Source organism: Bos grunniens, chromosome 27 (assembly GCF_055505025.1).
Source record: "Bos grunniens cultivar Pamir isolate PY7600 chromosome 27, Bosgru_T2T1.0, whole genome shotgun sequence".
NCBI lineage: Eukaryota > Metazoa > Chordata > Mammalia > Artiodactyla > Bovidae > Bos > Bos grunniens.
The window spans coordinates 9,912,455-9,932,956 of record NC_141191.1 but is presented as its reverse complement, the minus strand read 5'-3'; the positions used below and the strand labels follow the sequence as shown (position 1 = coordinate 9,932,956).

General features: G+C 34.5%; 1 long non-coding RNA gene across 10 annotated transcripts in view; it reads right to left on the bottom strand.

Annotated features, from left to right (window-relative positions):
- LOC147343521 (uncharacterized) overlaps positions 1-20,502 on the bottom strand; it is a 438,787-nt gene that overhangs the window by 274,699 nt on the left and 143,586 nt on the right. For all 10 annotated transcript variants that reach the window (XR_015156507.1, XR_015156505.1, XR_015156500.1 and 7 more), the window contains one exon: positions 7,764-7,849. This is a non-coding gene — a long non-coding RNA (uncharacterized LOC147343521). The remainder of the gene's footprint in view (positions 1-7,763; positions 7,850-20,502) is intronic.

Below are 20,502 nucleotides of genomic sequence, written 5' to 3'. Positions count from 1 at the left end.
ATAATCTCCCCAACAAGAGTTAGTGTAAGAAAGCAATCCACAAATTATCAAAGAAGGACATTCTGTTTCATGTTTTATGCCAAGTCAAGCTAACAAACACAATATGTAAAAATTATGCTTCTGGACATAAATAACAGAAAAATCCAACCTAAATTGCCTCAAATAAGAGACAGGTATAATTGAAATATTCACTGATTGGAAACCATCAATCATGGTTCAGTCAAGTCTCTCAACTTTTTCTTAATTTTTAACTTAATTTCTCTGAGATTTTCTGGGCTCTGTTCTTTCTGTGTTGATTAACATTCACAGGCTTCTAGAAGATGGCTATAAATTTCTATGCCTTATTTAAACACATAAAAATTTTTATAAAAAGAAGAGCAGAAATTGTTTTTATAGAGGCTCATTATTAAGAATAAACAATTTACTTCCATAAATCTATATTCATGGATTGGGGCTAAACTTGGTACCATAATCATTCATTTACAGATGCTTCTCTCCAGGGCACTTTTTAAGCATCTGAACAAATTCACATGTCCAGGTGATTCTATGCACCAACTGGCTTAGGCCTGGGTTCCTGAATCAAAGACTGGCAAGTAGATAAAACTTCTCTTAGACCAAAAAAAAAAAACTTCTCTTAAACCAATCAGCATGATCCCCAAACCAAGATACTGTAGTAGTAAGCACTGACTTCATAATTCAGAATATTCCATCACTTGTATGATGTATTTGTCTAATTAAAAATTTGACACAATTCTTCACTCAGTATAATGTATAGCATTGAATTTATTAACTTCTAACTAATTAATACGTCAAGCTTTTATAACTTAGAGGAAAGATGAAGATATTTTAAATATTCTGAAGAAATTAAGAAAGATACTAATTGAAAAACTATTGAAAAATGTTCCCTTTCTTAAACAGTTTCAAATACTTTTAGTTTATCATATTCTCCTCTCATACTCAACTATGGAGTGAAAAGTTATGTACGAGAGAAAAATTATTTACAACTCATTTATTGCATAACCTAAAGAAATTTAGGCCTCCAAACTTTAGTCTTTCTTAATAACAGAAGTAGCTAATTGACCATTATTTACAACCAAAACCTAATTATTTGGAAGATGTGACAATAGTATTTTTTTCAGAATTATATTTTGATATTTTTCTAAGAGATTTTGTAATCTAAACACAACTTTTATAATGATACAAAGTTATAAATACAATTTAGCATATGAATCATCGTGTTAGTTATGCTAAATCATTATGGCTAATTCTCCTTTGAAAACTTTCCAGGAAGAGTTTGATCTTTCCTTCTTAGAAGATGATCCTGTATTTAGAGAATTTAAGGGCCCTCTAGTTGAGTAACAAAAACTGAACAGCTGATGTTTTGATGGCAGTTGAACTAAATATTTTGTAGCTATTTCATAAAAAAGAAACTCTAGGGATTTCCAACTAGTAAGTGAAGGATAAGTAAAATATGAAACCTTTTGGTCTAAGAGGTCAGAAATTATATCTCAAGTTGTCTAAAGCTATGATTGCTTCTCAGATATGAAAACTGTGGATATGGGAAGACATTATAATAGATTTCTAAAAACTCATGGTTGTTTGGTAGAAATATTTGAACTTCTTCTTGAGTATATAGTTACTCTTATAACAAAAGGGTATAAGCTTTGTATATTTCTTAATGATTTATGTCCTATTAAAAGTTTTAAAATTTAATATTATTTTACACGCATTTTGAGAAAAGGTGAAACTGAATATGGTAAATTTTCAGGGTGTATTATGAACAAAATATTCAAAATCCTAGATTCCTAACCTCAGACTAATTAAGCTATGCTGCCTTGGTGAATCAATTTAGAAAGTAAGGAGAAAAACTTCGTTTTAAATTACTCACTAGGTGTGTATTGTGGGGAAAGTGTCTTGATTGCTTTAAGTCTCAATTTTCTTAAGTATACAATGGATATATTAAGGTACCAGTAAATAAACTAATTTGTTGATAAGATAGCAGTTATTTTAATCAGCAGAATCATAGGCAATACCTTAAATGCATTCTTAAAATTAAAAAGTGCTTATTTCTATGAATATCAATTCACCTATAGTGATGTTTCAGAACCTTGGGGGAATATGGGAATTCATTGGGAGCTTTAGAAATCACCGGTGCCTGGGACTCAAACCAGAAATTTGTGTTCAGTTGTCCTTATTATTATGTGGACATCAGGAGTTTTAGAGATTGACTTAAACGATTAATTATTAGAATTTATCCTTGCATAGTTTTGAATAAGAGTATGTATTTACTTTTTTTTTTTTTTAATTTTTTTTTCTCTAATTTTATTTTATTTTTAAACTTTACATAATTGTATTAGTTTTGCCAAATATTTACTTTTAAACTTGATTTGTAAATATCAGATTTAAACAGCTTAAAGTATAACTAGATACAGCAGTACATCTATATTTATTTATATACACATATAATTAAATATATTTAATATTTTATTAACTAAAAATGCATGATGAATTTTAGGCCAACTTATGATAATCCTTGTAAGAATAGACATGTATTACACTTGAGAAAAAATGCTCTCTGTCATTTTTCTTTAGATATCATTTCCTGGTGATGTAGAATCATTCATAAGCCCTTTGGGATATACAGTGAAATGCTGAAATTGATACAAATAGTGTAAAGTTATACCACATGAAAAACTGAACTTCTTTTTAAATTTTGGTCTTTAATCATGCTATATTCTCTAGTTAGTGTACTCATGATTTTTTTTTCCCTACAGTTCAAATCTCAAAAGAGAAACTTTCATTGTAAGTGCCTTAGTATATAAGATACATGGTTTATATTATTAGAGTTGGCCAGATTTGATGAGAACTATTAATCACCACTGTTCTTACAATGGCAGAAATAGATGAACTTAACTATTTTTCTTTTTGAAAGGAAGAGAAAGGGAGGAATAAAATCTTGTAGAATTTAAAATAGCTTATTGACAAATTTTGTAAGACAATTATGATAAATATGTATTGTAAATTCTCTGTCAAATTCTTTTATTATTGAAAGTCTTTAGACCTTAATATTAGTTTCTTTAAAAATGAATTTTACAAAAAAAAAAAACTAGTGTGATTTTGAGTACATGAATAAAATACATACCAAGAATAAGGAAATAGATTTTTTTAAATACTCTATAAAAATCTTTGGTCATTTCTATTAAAAATATATATTCTAAGTAGATATTATTTTCATTAAATATACTGGATTCTTTTAAATTGAAAGAACTGCTTGCATAACTCTAGATAATACAAAAGAAGATGTCTCAATTATGTAGTTTAAATTATTTTCACTTGCTGTATGAACTGATATAGTTCTATCCCAATATAGTACTTTAGGAGAACTTGGCAGATAATTAGAAGAAACATCCAATTGAATGAATTCTATTGTCAATAACATGCCAGGCTTGGCAATCCTGAAATCCTTAACTACAACCACCTAAAGATTTTTGATAAAGTATTAAAGTTTAATGAATGGCTTTTGCAAAAGGAAGAAAAATGTCCAGAAATCCTGAACAATCAGGCAAAAGAAGTCAAGTCCTAGGAAGCTGAAAACTTAATGAAAACTGTATACTCTTCACTAGGTTCTTTCAGGTCCTCTACTTTTACTGCAAAAGCCATTCTAAACTACCCAACAACACCTTGATGTAGGTACTATTACCCTAGTTAATGATACATAACTTGGCCCAGGTCACACCAGCAAATGTGCACTGGAGTCAGTAAACTTAACCAGCTCATGGGTTAGAAGTCTCTGGATCTGAGATAACACAACAGTCTCAAAATGTTCAAAAAAGATTTTAAAAAAATACACAGGAGTCATAATGAAAGACAAGATACTAAATAAGAATAAACATATTTGAAAAAAGATCTAAATAGAACTTGTAGATGTTAAAAAAAAATAACTCACTAAAAATAAAACTCATTTTACTTAAGCATTGCTTGAGTAAATTGCCACTATTCCTAGTGGAACACTGAGATTACAGGTTAGCTGAAACCTGCTGTATCTATTTTCCGTCACCAGTTTGGGAAATGAAAATGCACCACATGCTTGTGTATTGGAAGTCTGAAAGCTTCATAGCGTCCTGCTGCCTCAGCATCCCCACAAGCAGGCTGTGGGCACCCTGCCCAGATGGCCAGAGCAGCAATGTCCACAGGAACCCTTTTTTGTCCGAACTGTGACCTAGTGGAATTGCACACACCAGTGAAACCCGTGCATACCTTTGGCTAGCATGCTCCAGCCCGAGTGCCCCAGTTAAGGCAGTAACCCAAGGGCCCTCCTTCCTCCCTACTTCCTCTCCCTGCCCTCCTCAGCTCCCCCTGCTTGTCTGGCATTCTCTCCTAGAGCTCCCTCCAGGGCCCCTCTGATGGCTAGCACTGATGGTCTCTCCAGGACCTGTGAGTACAGGAAACATTGCTTTCCTTCCTCTTCTGTTTCCCCTCTTGTCAACACACCTGATCTACCATCTCAAGAAAAAAAGGAACAGCTGGCTCACAAAAACACTTGATCATATCCAACCACACAAGTCAGCAAATTACAGTCCTACAATGTACCCAGCTGGAAGAGAACCAGATTATTGGAAAATATTTATATTATACTGAAAGTATTCTTTGACATATATATATATATGCACACACACACACACACACATATATATATATATATATTTAAAACTGGGGGTGGGCAGGGTGGGATGAAGAAAATGAATTTATTCCCTTTCTTTTTTAGAAATAAGAATCACTTAAATGATGGAATATGTTTGGATGGGCATGCAAATTTACTGAGGGGAAGATATAATAGGAATAATTTTAAGGTTTTAAATACTGAACTGAAGTGCCCAGGTCAGTGGGCTCCAGATGCGGCTCCAAATGTAAGTTCTGACAAATTCATTTTATTATTTCCCTGAGTTTTAAGGTTAAAAGAATCTTTAGGAATTTTACAGTGTCATCATTGAATTTTCAAAAGCTTACTTTTCTTATAATTAAAAAAAATCTCACTAATAAATCACTGTACATTTTATCCACTCCCTGTCTATCTAATACAGTGTACAGATACCATGCTGCTGCTGCTAAGTCGCTTCAGTCATGTCCGACTCTGTGTGACCCCATAGACAGCAGCCCACCAGGCTCCCCTGTCCCTGGGATTCTCCAGGCAAGAACACTGGAGTGGGTTTCCATTTCCTTCTCCAATGCATGAAAGGGAAAACTGAAAGTGAAGTCGCTCAGTCATGTTGACTCCTAGCGACCCCATGGACTGCAGCCTACCAGGCTCCTGCGTCCATGGGATTTTCCAGGCAAGAGTACTGGAGTGGGGTGCCATTGCCTTCTCCGACAGATACCATAGTCACCATGAAATAATTACAAACAGAAAAATAATCATAAACTCTAATACCTATGAGAGTAGGATGCTTTTTTCCCTTATTTTGATAAAGAGGCACCTACATACTTCAAAATGATTTTACAAATGAAAATCAAAATTATCACTGAGAACATTTCAAGAGCTCAAATGTGATATTAAATATTACTATCATTACTGATTATGAATTAGTAACTGAAATAACATTTATGCAACTTTTAGTATTAAAGAAAAATGGAAGAGGCACTGTAGAAAATACTTTCTGTTCTTCTATCAGGTATTAAAATAAAGCCCTGCCGAATTTTGGCAAAGAGACAGCAAGACAGACCAGTTTGAACATAACATAAAGTTCTTAGATCTACATAGCTAGTTCTTAGATCTACATAGCTATCATGTGCAAGCCTCAGTGATTTCACTTAGCTCCATAAAATCCATGCTAAAAGCCTCAGAAGGACTGTAGAAAGCAGATCTCCTAGCCCCCTTTTAATGTTTTTTACAGTATTAACAAAATAACATTTATTTTCATCACCACGAATCCTCAATAAAACATGAACAAACAAAATCCCACAACACATAAAAAGGATCACATACCATGATCCAGTTAGATTCATTCCTGGGCCACAAGTATGGTTCAGTATATACAGATCAATCAATGCAATATGTCACATTGACAAAAAGAAAGACAAAAACCACATGAATATCTCAACAGATGCGGGAAAAGCATTTGATGAAATTCAACATCTATTTGTGATAACTCTCACCAAAGTGGTTGTAGAGGGAACATATCTCAACACATTAAAAGCCATTTATAACAAACTCACAGCCAACATAGTATTTTTTCCCCATAACTTATAATACTAACTTCTCGGGGCGGGGGGTCACTAAACATGACATACATTTTGAATAATCCTTATTACTTTCTTCAATTTACTCTTTATGTTTTAATAGAGTCAACTGAGTTACTTTTTATCCTAGGGAATTCTCTTTGATTTTTCCAAATATTTCTTTCCTAAATCACAAATCACCGTTAAATTAATCTTACACTGGATTAAAACATGCCTCTGAATGATGAATCAATATGAACGAATGACTGATTATGCATCAGACATCTGACACATCCTGCAGTAAGATGTCAGGTCCTTCCTGGGGAGATCAGGAAATTTGCTGGAGGATGCTCTAAGGGGTAAGCCTGAGAAACCAGGGTCTATGTGAGAGCAAAACTCCAACTCCTCTTCAGTCAGGCTACCTCCTGAGGTCACAAGACAGGAAGGGAGAGAAGATAGTAGGAGGAGAAGAGGAGAGAGGCATCCAGATGCCATTTGGACAAAATAACCTCATTTGAATGCCCAAGGTGCTTGATCTATAATTATTTAAACCCTCTCATCTCTTCTAACAAACATTAATTTTAATAAAAATATCTTCCATTTTTGAGTATTTTTACTTTGTTTCCATGTACACGTTACTGAGTATTGCTTAATTTATACAGCACATTGATGAGGCTGCTTCAGTTATAATTCTCAGCTTATGAATGAAGAAGAAAAAAGATTTAGTGGCCAGCCCTGTTCACATCTGACATGTAGCAATAAAGCTGCCATGAGTTCTTGAACAAATCAATGAATAAACAAACACTTGAATCTTTTATTGCTACTGCATTAGAAGGCAGGAAAGTCTCCAAATTGCAAGCATGTTTTCTGACATATTTTATATTCTCATATTTTTATACTTTTTTCAATGTTGACAGAAATAAAATTGCTAAGGAAGAGTAAAATTTGTAAAAAAAGTATTCTGAAATATGACCTATTTTAGAATCTTTTCTAAAATATGAGCTCATTTTCTAAAAATGAACTCAGAAGACAATGTCAGTTCTGATTAGTCACATCAGCACTTTTCATTTATCTGATTAGTCACATCAGCACTTTGATACCTTACCCCTTTGTGTTTCATTTATAACCTGATTTTACTCAGCTTCCTTCTCAAATCTCACAAAAAGTCCTGATTATTTCTTGGTCTCCCATGATGCTGTGCATCTGCCCTGGCAATTCTCAGGTGGATGACTGGAGTCCAGGGAGATTGGCTGACTAGCCAGAGATCACACTCAAGCTACTGAAATTTAGGACTAGAGTCTGAGAACCTTTTGACCCTGAATTTCCTCTCCCCCAACAACCATTAAGATTAATTACTTCAAAAAAAGGTAAAACAACCACAAAACCTAGTATTACTTCATTCTTCTCATGACTGAGGAACTGCATCACAGACCCAACAGATTTCTAGGATCACAGTTCAATAATCAAAGGAAAGAAAGGCACACAGCACTTTGCCTTGAAAATGTAGAACTGAAATAGAGGCTTAGCTGGGAAAACTAATGGTTTACCTTAGTGTCTTCAGTCCTTCCCATCTTGTTCTTCATATTCCAGAGAGACTACTCTTCATTTTGTACTTTTCCTAAAACATGGTATCCTTGAAAGAAAAAATGAAAAAGTATAGTGTGATATGTTTCTTTTACTTTAAGTTACTCTAATTTAATTTGATGTAGTACCTGTAATTAAGCATGTAGGAAGCTTTTCTTTAACAAGCAATAGTTAAGTCCCAAATTTTTAAGAATATCTACAAAAGAGCCTCACACCAACCTTCTGGCAAAGAGTAAATAAAGGACCAAAGTGAAAGGGAAAGGGAAAGTCGATCAGTTGTATCCAACTCTTTGCAACCCCATGGACTATACAGTCCATAGAATTCTCCAAGCCAGAATACTGCAGTGGGTAGCCTTTCCCTTCTCCAGGGCATCTTCCCAACCCAGGGATTGGACCCATGTCTCTGGCATTGTAAGAAGATTCTTTACCAGCTGAGCCACCTGGGAAGCCCAAGAATACTGGAATGGGTAGCCTATCCCTTCTCCAGGGAATCCTTACTACCTAGGAATTGAAGTGGGGTCTCCTGCATTGCAGGTGGATTCTTGACCAACTTAGCTATCAGGGAAGCCCCAAATAAAGGACCAAACCAAATATCCAATACTTAGACAATGGAATGCTTGACTGAAAAGACATGCATGTATAAGAAAGAGAAAGGATAACTTCAAATTACTTGGAGTACACATGTCACATGGTTACAGGGGAATTTTACCCACTTACACATCATTAATTAACAAGTGGTCTAGACAAACATTTCACATGTGCTCAATTATGACCCACTGATATAATACCAGGGAACCTGATATTTTTAGTTTAGCCTAGAATGGGCATTTTACAATGACAGTGGTACATATATTTTACAGAAATATCAAATTTTGTTTACACATATGTTCACTGCTGTTGTTTAGTCTCTAAGTCATGTCTGACTCTTTTAGGACCCCATGGACTGTACCCACCAGGCTCCTCTGTCCATAGGATTTCACAGGCAAGATTACTGGAATGGGTTGCCATTTCTCCCCCACAGAAGGGACAGAACCCACATTTCCTGAACTGACAGGTGGATTTTTTTTAACCAATGAGCCAACAGGGAAAGCCCTTATACATATATAGACAAAATTTATAATTTACTAACAATTAATTTAAGAATATAAAAAAAACTTTTGAAACCTTTAATTTATAAAGTAAAATGATTGGGGTTATCATTTTCATTTCTTTCAAGGAGGACACAGTTTATGGTAAATGTGAGATGTTTTCTATGAGCCTGATTCCTGTACCACATCAATGCAAACTCTTTTTCAGTCATAAAGGATGTGAGTCAGGTATATTAGTATTTTTGTCATTGTTTTTTCTTGCAGTTGAGGGAAAGGGAGGATAAGATAAGGATTTTAATCAAATACATTAGTTTGAAGGAAAATATAAAGAGAATCTAAATATTTTAGGTATTCAAAAAATTTCCAACTTGGCATTACAATTTGTTTAAATTATCTCTCACTTCTCTCCTTTTCCCCCCTTGCTATGTATATTATCTTGTACAAATTGAAAACAATTGTATTGAAAGAATTTCAAGTTCCAAAAAAATTTGTGACTGACTTTAGTTGAGAATATATAATAGATTACTGACTTAGTCATATTCCAGGAAGCCTGTCTAAGATGACAGTTTAAAGAAATTTAAATACATTGTTACCACTTTTTTCACTACATCTTGAATAGTGTAGAGATCTCTATCCCAGTTATCTTAAATGCTTCTTAACTTTTTCACCCATATCAAAATATCTTCTCTCATTTCCCTTTCCACAAATAGAAAAACAGGAAATAAAAATCAGAAGTTCTTAACATTATACATACATTTTTTCAAAACAAAGCTTTTAACTATGGAGATAAAGCAGTCAAATAACAAAACTATTAACTCCAATTTAAAAATAAATATTATACCAAGAGCATATATTTATTATGTCTAAGCAGACAATTGATGTAATGTTTTTGATTAAATGTGATATTATACTTATAATAAAAACTTCTGTTTGCATTTTAAAGGACACACTTTGGGATGTACGTTTTTATAGTAAAAATAATTAACATGTTTAAATTTTATTTTTTAATATACTGTCAAATATAAGTTTTATATTAATTTAAACTTTAAAAAGGTACAGTTTTTAAAAGTATATTACAATCTTTTCATATTCAGTCATGAAAACAACTTTCTTTGAATGGTCAAAAAGACTGATATTTAGTGTCTGTTTTTATTTCAGGTTGAAACTTTGATTACTTTTCTATAGGCTTCTCCATTTTTTTCTTCATTTTTTAAAATGTATGCACCTTGGTAAAACTACAACATTTTAATGGATGACCATTTAAAAAGATAAAGTATATATTTGATAATTATATAAGTTTTAAAATATACTATCATGTCATTTAAGCTTTTAATCATGTCTAACATACTTTTTTTTTGATTGTCCTTAAAAGTCCCCATGTCTCTCCTTTATAGTTTAGCCTTTTAAGTACAAGAAATTTCCATGTATCCTCTCAGCCTGTGGTGGAACATGTGACTCAGACTGAATTCAATAATTGTTTTGCGGTTGTTGAATAAGTGGAGTCCAAATGGTTTACTATGTACATAAACTACATTGTACATATTATTTCTATTCATTTCTTTCAGAACATATTTAATCATGTCTTCAATGTTGTTCTTTTGTTAATTTATTCAACAAATATTTCTAAAATATTTGGATAAGGAATCGACTCTTCCTTAATGAAGTAACAACAGCTGTCCAATCTTCTTTGTCTATGTTCATCTTCCTAAATATGGCTAAGCCCTTGCATTCCTGAATTTTAAGCATATGTCAGATCCACTCACCGGGATCTGAGCTGTGGTCTTTCTTGAGCTTGTACTATCATCTTGTCATCATGCTCTGGTATGACAAAGTTCATAATGAAGTGGAAAGAAAATTTTATTAATTAAATAATACATAAATGTTGGCTTTCAGAGTGGCTTAAGTTATGAGGCAGCAGATACCAGAAGCATCTGTCACAGAGCCTGGAGACATGAGTCTCATTTACTTTGATTTGTACGTGCAAGCTGTCTAAGCTCTGTCTTACTCATCTGCAAAAAGCAAATATGTGTAGCTTGATAACACAAGACTGCTGTGTTTAATTCATTTGTGAATATGTGAAAGCACTGAAAAACTATAAAATGATATTCATATATGGACTGGTAAGCTATCCCCTGTGGGCCAGTCACCTGCTATTTTATTGATCAATAAAATAAAATTTTATTGGATCACAGGCATACCTCTGTTGATTTATGTTTTTTCTACGGTAGACTTCAGCAGAATTGAGTAGTTGCAATAAAGGCCTTGGGTTTGCAAAGCCTAAAATATTTACTGTTTGGTCCTTTATGAAAAAACGTTGACCTCTCCTAATGATATTAACACTTACCACTAATAATAGCAACAAAAATCAATTTGTACAAGTCTAATGAAAAATATTTAAAATATTGCAAGTGGTGATATACTGTTTATTTCTTTAGGAAACTAATATAGTTAATTTTGTTAACTGATCAATAATATCTAACAGTAAATTTTTATATGAATATGCCCAAGCTTAAATTTAACATTCACATATATGTTAATCTCTATAATGATGAGTTTATTAAACTCTTAATATCACACTTATGCACTTAATATTTATACTAAATACCATATAATACTGATTATAAAAACTAGAATGCTGACACTAGTATATAATCATAAATACATTTACGATATTTAAATTGTGGTACACTGAACAAATATCATCTACATTTACTTAATTAAAAGACTATAGATTAACATTCCCTAGTTTTATTTTTTTTAATTTAAATTTATTTATTTTAATCGGAGGCTAATTACTTTACAATATTGTATTGGTTCTGCCACACATCAACATGAATTCGCCACGGGTGTACACGTGTTCCCCATCCTGAACCCCCTTCCCACCTCCCTCCCCATACCATCCCTCCGGGTCATCCTAGTGGACCAGCCCCAAGGATCCTGTATCGAACCTGGACTGGCAATTCATTTCTTATATGATATTATACATGTTTCCATGAAATTCCCCCAAATCACCCCAACCTCTCCCTCTCCCACAGAGTCCAAAAGAGTGTTCTATACATCTGTGTCTCTTTTGCTGTCTCACATACAGGGTTATCGTTACCATCTTTCTAAATTCCATATATATGCCTTAGTATACTGTATTGGTGTTTTTCTTTCTGGCTTACTTCACTCTGTATAATAGGCTCTAGTTTCATCCACCTCATTAGAACTGATTCAAATGTATTCTTTTTAATGGCTGAGTAATACGCCATTGTGTATATGTACCACAGCTTTCTTATCTATTCATCTGTTGATGGACATCTAGGTTGCTTCCATGTCCTGGCTATTATAAACAGTGCTACAATGAACATTGGGGTACATGTGTCTGGTTTTAAAATATCAAAAGTGAAAATCAATCAGACCACTTGATCTAAGGTAATTAGAGAAACATATTCACTTTATTAAATCTTTGGATTAGAGGCAATTGAAGCCATCAGTGACCAAGCAAGAAACCATATAAAAAACAATCTATTGGACATCAATAATACTATAAAGTCATCCTTTGTAAAGTGAAGCAGCAGAAGACACTTTACTATATATAAAAGTTAGTCATATAACTGACAAGTACAGAAATGCAATGGACTTATCTGAGTGGGAAGGGAGGCAGTGCAGTACAGCTTAGAAGATGATGTACTTGGTCTTGATACTGTTTGTTATTTGAAGAGACTTATTCTTTAAAGGCATTTCATTTGCTGATAGATCAGTTGTGATATATCACAGTTTGAATATGATATTTATTTGAATAAATTAAAATAATATGTTATTTCCTTTTGGGGCATATGACAAAAAGATAGACTTTTAAAGATTCTAACAGTAACTATAGCTTGTAGTCATTAATTGAAATTATAAAACTAACTCTACATGATGTTTAGAAATAAAACATAACCTATAAAACAGATACCCAAATGACAGAGGACTTAACATACAGGTTACCTAGTTTTAGAAGCTTATATGTAAATCATCTTGGTCTTTTGATACAACTCAAAAATGGTCCCTCCTTGGATCGCACTCAGTGTAGAATGAATCTACTGTAATTCTAGTCTGTTTTCATGAAGTTGACATGTATTGATGAGCTATCAGAAAGAGTCTCCTCAGAAGGAAAAACCATCCATATTCTTTGATTAGAAATTCAATTATTTCTTAAGATGCCATGTGACCATACAACAGGGATCTAACTTCTAAACTAGTGTCCTACAGACACAGCCTTAGCATCAAGCCAGGGTAAACAGGTATTACTTAGTAATGGAGTACCATCACTACACACAAAAATTACAAAACACTGATTATCTTTGAAGCATACAACATATATAAGACTGCAAAATCTGTGCCGCAAATCTGTTGAACTGTAATCTTCCGCTTTCTCAGCTATGTGGTTGCTTCAAAATATAAAGTCTACAATTTTCTCTTTCATTTTCCTTTCAGACACTGACTAAGTGTGACAAATAGCTTTATGTCACATCTCGTTTCATTTCCATGATGTGATCTTCAAAACCACAAACGCATCAAGAGTAGAAATGACTTTATACCACTAATTCTGGTTGTTTTCATAGGCCTAATCCTGGAGGCAGGAGCTGCTTGACAGGCAAGTCATGGCCTTATTTTAGCCCACAAGAATATTTTGCTTAACCAGCATAGTATTTTAGAAATTGGGAAATTTTGTGAATCACTCTTAATCTTTGACTTCTCTTGAAAATCAAAAAAAAAAAAAAAAAAAAATCTTTCAATATGAGTCCACAGCTCCAAATGGTAACAAGCAGTTGGATGTGATTCGTGTCTGCCACACCCTAGACCAATTCAACTGCTTCACATCTGAGACTTTTGATTGATTCAAACTGCCTACAGAGTATCTACATTTTCTGACTTTCTGAGTTTTTCAGTGATTTGGCCCCTAGCACAATTAGAACATAGCAATTAACCTTTCCCCGCATAATTGATAGGCATTTCCTATTCACTTACCTATGATTATACAGTGGAAGTGAGAAATAGATTTAAGGGCCTAGATCTGATAGATAGAGTGCCTGATGAACTATGGAATGAGGTTCGTGACATTGTACAGGAGACAGGGATCAAGGCCATCCCCATGGAAAAGAAATGCAAAAAAGCAAAATGGCTGTCTGGGGAGGCCTTACAAATAGCTGTGAAAAGAAGAGAAGCGAAAAGCAAAGGAGAAAAGGAAAGATATAAATATCTGAGCACAGAGTTCCAAAGAATAGCAAGAAGAGATAAGAAAGCCTTCTTCAGCGATCAATGCAAAGAAATAGAGGAAAACAACAGAATGGGAAAGACTAGGGATCTCTTCAAGAAAATCAGAGATACCAAAGGAACATTTCATGCAAAGATGAGCTCGATAAAGGACAGAAATGGTATGGACCTAACAGAAGCAGAAGATATTAAGAAGAGATGGCAAGAATACACAAAAGAACTGTACAAAAAAGATCTTCACGGCCCAGATAACCATGATGGTGTGATCACTGACCTAGAGCCAGACATCCTGGAATGTGAAGTCAAGTGGGCCTTAGAAAGCATCACTACGAACAAAGCTATTGGAGGTGATGGAATTCCAGTTGAGCTCTTTCAAATCCTGAAAGATGATGCTGTCAAAGTGCTGCACTTAATATGCCAGCAAATTTGGAAAACTCAGCAGTGGCCACAGGACTGGAAAAGGTCAGTTTTCATTCCAATCCCAAAGAAAGGCAATGACAAAGAATGCTCAAACTACTGCACAATTGCACTCATCTCACACGCTAGTAAAGTAATGTTCAAAATTCTCCAAGCCAGGCTTCAGCAATATGTGAACCGTGAACTTTCTGATGTTCAAGCTAGTTTTAGAAAAGGCAGAGGAACCAGAGATCAAATTGCCAACATCCACTGGATCATGGAAAAAGCAAGAGAGTTCCAGAAAAACATCTATTTCTGCTTTATTGACAGCCTTTGACTGTGTGGATCACAATAAACTGTGGAAAATTCTTCAAGAGATGGGAATACCAGACCACCTGATCTGCCTCTTGAGAAATCTGTATGCAGGTCAGGAAGCAACAGTTAGAACTGGACATGGAACAAGAGACTGGTTCCAAACAGGAAAAGGAGTACATCAAGGCTGTCTATTGTCACCCTGCTTATTTAACTTCTATGCAGAGTACATCATGAGAAACGCTGGACTGGAAGAAACACAAACTGGAATCAAGATTGCCGGGAGAAATATCAATAACCTCAGATATGCAGATGACACCACCCTTATGGCAGAAAGTGAAGAGGAACTAAAAAGCCTCTTGATGAAAGTGAAAGTGGAGAGTGAGAAAGTTGGCTTAAAGCTCAACATTCAGAAAACGAAGATCATGGCATCCGGTCCCACCACTTCATGGGAAATAGATGGGGAAACAGTGGAAACAGTGTCAGACTTTATTTTTCTGGGCTCCAAAATCACTGCAGATGGTGACTGCAGCCATGAAATTAAAAGATGCTTACTCCTTGGAAGGAAAGTTATGACCAACCTAGATAGCATATTCAAAAGCAGAGACATTACTTTGCCAACAAAGGTCCGGCTAGTCATGGTTTTTCCTGTGGTCATGTATGGATGTGAGAGTTGGACTGTGAAGAAGGCTGAGCGCTGAAGAATTGATGCTTTTGAACTGTGGTGTTGGAGAAGACTCTTGAGAGTCCCTTGGACTGCAAGGAGATCCAACCAGTCCATTCTGAAGGAGATCAGCCCTGGAATTTCTTTGGAAGGAATGATGCTGAAGCTGAAACTCCAGTACTTTGGCCACGTCATGGGAAGAGTTGACTCATTGGAAAAGACTCTGATGCTGGGAGGGATTGGGGGCAGGAGGAGAAGGGGACGACAGAGGATGAGATAGCTGGATGGCATCACTGACTCGATGGACGTGAGTCTGAGTGAACTCCGGGAGTTGGTGATGGACAGGGAGGCCTGGTGTGCTGTGATTCATGGGGTCGCAAAGAGTCGGACACGACTGAGCGACTGATCTGATCTGATCTGATTCACTTACCAATTTTGAATCAACTAACTAGATTCATACAGCATGTGGTATTGAAGAGTACACGACTATAAAGGAGGAGAATGAAATCTCACTTGATGAATAACAGAAACTGAAAAAGCTAGAGTTTAAGTTAGGATGTGCCCTCTGGTCACTTGTCCCTGAAGCCTGACACTTCCAGTATGCCTCTGGATCAATCCACATACAACCTGACCTATGTAGATAATTTATTGGACAAACTTGATTCAGACTTTTCTCGAATCTTAAATTATAAGTACTAAATCCCTCTGAACTTCTTCAATGTCCAGAGTTTAAGTTGAAGTATCATCATTAGAAATTACAATAATCAGTTCAAATCCTATAATAATACCTTTCAATGGACACTAAATTATTATCTTAAGCTTTTTAAATGCATATAATGCTAAAACTGGCATTTATCTGAAGATGGTAAAACTTCTTATAATAAATATATACAATATGTGAAAATAACGTATGCCTGCCTTTCTTACCTCTACTATGCTTAATCTACTCCTGTTCACTTTTTATATTTCTTATATTATTTGAGATGACAAACAGAAACAGTGCTGTAAGATTATTTGTCTAAATTTTACAAAACCAAAGAACGGTAACAAGCTTGACTGCACTCTCCTTAGCACACAATAGTTTCTTTTATCACATGGCATGATAATTAAATGCATTAAAACATGCTCTTTGGTCTGTGTTTTTTAATTTATTACTTTAGTTTTCTTAGTTGAGCATAAATGAGCTTTATTTCATTTTTAAATTTCATTTCTGACACATTATCCATCATTCAATCATGTTGCGACTGTATGGAAATCATTTCAATAATGAGTAGATGTAAATCTTAAATAAAAATTAAAATTCTTAAAGAATTATTAAGAAATATAAATTTTTCATAAAAATCCAAACCAGACACAATTATGTGTAAGTTGCTTTTCCCCAAACGAACACATAAACAAACACATAGCCATATGCAAACTCCATTTTTCAAAGATAATATTTGTAAAATTTTATATTCTCACTACATATATTAAAGTGTTTTTGACACTCATAATATGTCTTATCCATCTCTCTCTCCATAGTAAAATATGTAGATCTAGGTTATACTTCATGACTATGGAGCATTTAATTGCATGATAAACCTAAATTTATAAAACTACCTCTGGTAAAATGTGGGTTATTTGTTGCTTTCTTGTTTTTTTGACTACTAAAAAATTTAATGAATATATTTTTATATGCATCTTTTCACATAAATGACCTCTGAAAATACTACCTTAGGTACAACTTTTATCTCAGCACTAACAACAGAGAATGTTTGTCTCTCCATACTTTTGTGGACACTGAGTATTATCAATTATTTAAAATTTTGGGACCTTATTTAATCAGCCAATTTGTATCATTTGTTATTTTATCCATAAAATCTTTTTAGATGTTAGTAGATTTTTCTTTCTCATATAGGACATACTAAAATAAACAAATGTGAGCATCATTACTAAACACAACATCTTAAAAGGCAATAAATACTAATAAAGAAAAATGCTACTGTCTAATTTAACTATTCTGACCAAATCATTGCCTATTTTATCTCATTTCATAACTCATTCCCCACCACTTTAGATGTGATAGTTTAAGTGTCCTTTGAAACACATTGGTTTACACTAGTATGTGAAGACCATTTTGAATAAACTCAAATGGTGTCAAGGACCTGGGAGAGTTTGTCTCCTGTGACTTTGCAAAATACATGATTAACTTCCATTTTTCAGTCGCTCTCTCGCAATCCACCAGAAATGTTAGTCATTTATGTGTGTGGTTGCTGGTGAAAAAAAAATGGAATTTCCTTTTTTGTTCATAGATAATTGATTTTCTCATTTTTTAGGAGAGGTTTTATCTATTGAATATTATATATTTTTATATTTACACCAAATCTAAATGAACTAGAACTATATAATGAATAATTTTCTATATTCTTTTTAAGGACTTTACAGTAAAAACCTCTCTTAGATATAGAATCTTGGTAAATGAATTCTTTAGAATTACTTCATAAGGCTTTCCATACCAAAAATGATGATTTTAAAAGTTTTTGATGACATAAAGAAAATAACTACAAAACAAAATCAAAAGCTGCTAAACATGGCATTTACCCTTGGGGTCAAGATGTGTTAAGTAGCATCAGGCATTCGGGAAAAACTGTTTAAGCAGAAAGCACTATTTCATAGAACAATTTCTAGACATGGAAATAATTCAGTGATACAGGAGCCTGAAGAAGAATCAGACAGAAAAACAGAACATGACTTTGTAATAAAGTCAGGGAATTGGTATAGGACTTCTGATCCTCATTTCCCTGAATATAGATTATGTGTCTTAAATTGGTGTGCATTCTTTGACACATCACCCCAAATGTTTTTCATATTAATGTAGGTGTTCCTCAAAATCATCTTTGTCTCTTGATTGTTAAGTTAGCATTTGCTCCTAAATGTATATCACTTTAAAAAATCCTTACGTCAGCTTTTAGTAAAAAAAAAAAATTATCTACAAGTATAATTAATTAAACTTTGCTTCTTTTTCTAACTTCTGTGAGTTTTTCAAATCTAAACTATTTAACAGGAAAAATTAGATACTTTTTGTGAATAATTTAAGACCAACTTTTCATAAATTACAAGTTCTTTCGAAAATCATTTTATGACACATTGCAGAGAATTTCCGAAGCCAATCAGAAGTGCTAAGAAACATAAAAAAAACATACTATTCAAGAAGACAAAGAAGGGAACTTATTGTCACTATATACATTTCCATAAAATAGAATAATTTATTTACTACAGCACATACAAATTTCTTACTACACAGAATAATTTCATAAAAACTTCTCACTTCACCTCATCTTTCAACAAAAACACTTATTTTCAGAAGTAACTATTTTTCCAAATAAAAATGACTGAATAAAAATAGGGGTTCAACATAGGCAACAATGGATAAGTTCAGTTAAGTCACCAGTCGTGTCCAACTGTTTGCAATCCCATGGACTGCAGCACACCAGGCTTCCCTGTCCATCACCAACTCCGGAGCTTACTCAAACTCATATCCATTGAGTCAGTGATGCCATCCAACCATCTCATCCTCTGTTGTCCCCTTCTCTTCCTGCCTTCAATCTTTCCCAGCATCAGGGTCTTTTCAAAGGAGTCAGTTCTTGGCATCAGGTGGCCAAAATATTGGAGTTTCAGCTTCAACATCAGTCCTTTCAAGAATATTCAGGACTGATCTCCTTTAGGATGGACTGCTTGGATCTCCTTGCAGTCCAAGAGACTCTCAAGAGTCTTCTCCAACACCACAGTTCATAAGCATCAATTCTTTGGTGCTCAGCTTTCTTTATTATCCAACTCTCACATCCATACATGACTACTGGAAAAACCATAGCTTTGACTAGACGACCTTTGTTGGCAAAGTAATGTCTCTGCTTTTTAATATGCTATCTAGGTTGGTCAGAGCTTTTCTTCCAAAGAGCAAGTGTCTTTTAATTTCATGGCCACAGTCACTATCTGCAGTGATTTTGGAGCCCAGAAAAATAAAGTCTCTCACTGTTTCCCCATCTATTTGTCATGAAGTGATGGGACCAGATGCCATGATCTTAGTTTTCTGAATGTTGAGTTTTAAGCTAACTTTTTCACTCTCCTCTTTTACTTTCAAGAGGCTCTTTAGTTCTTATTCGATTTCTGTCATAAGGGTGGTGTCATATGCATATCTGAGGTTACTGATATTTCTCCCAGCAATTTGATTCCAGCTTCATCCAGCCTGGCATTTCACATGATGTACTCTGCACAGAAGTTAAATAAGCAGGGTGACAATATACAGCCTTGACATACTCCTTTCCCGTTTGGAACCAGTCTATTATTCCATGTACAGTTCTAACTGTTGCTTCTTGACCTGCATAAAGGTTTCTCAGAATAGACCTCAATTTTTCCCTATTTTTAATATTATGTTATTCTTCCCCTTTTAAAAACTCCTGGGGAAATTCTCAACAAATGTTGAGTATACATTTAAACTAAACTTTATGTAAATGCCAGAGCATATCCTTACAAATCAAACTCCAAATCATCAAGATACTGAGTAATGGACACCCCAGGGCTTCCCTGGTAGCTCAGTTGGTAAAGAATCTGCCCGCAATGCAGGAGACCCTGGTTCAATTCCTGGGTTAGAAGATCCCCTGGAGAAGGGATAGTCTACCCACTCCTGTATTCTTGGGCTTCCCTTGTGGCTCAGCTGGGAAAGAATCCACTTGCATTGTGGGAGACCTGTGTTCGATCCCTGGGTTGGGAAGATCCCCTGGAGAAGGGAAAGACTACCCACTCCAGTATTCTGGCCTGGAGAATTCCAGGGACTGTATTTATAGTCCATGGGGTTGCAAAGAGTCAGATGCAACTGAGCGACTTTCACTTTCACAGTGCTTTGTGAGTCATCCAAAGAGGGTAATGGATGTTTTCTTGGAACAATACCTACCATGAAGCCACTCCCATCCTACACTTGGCTTTGCTTCTTTAGGTTGGTGTTTATGTTTCATTTTAGCATTT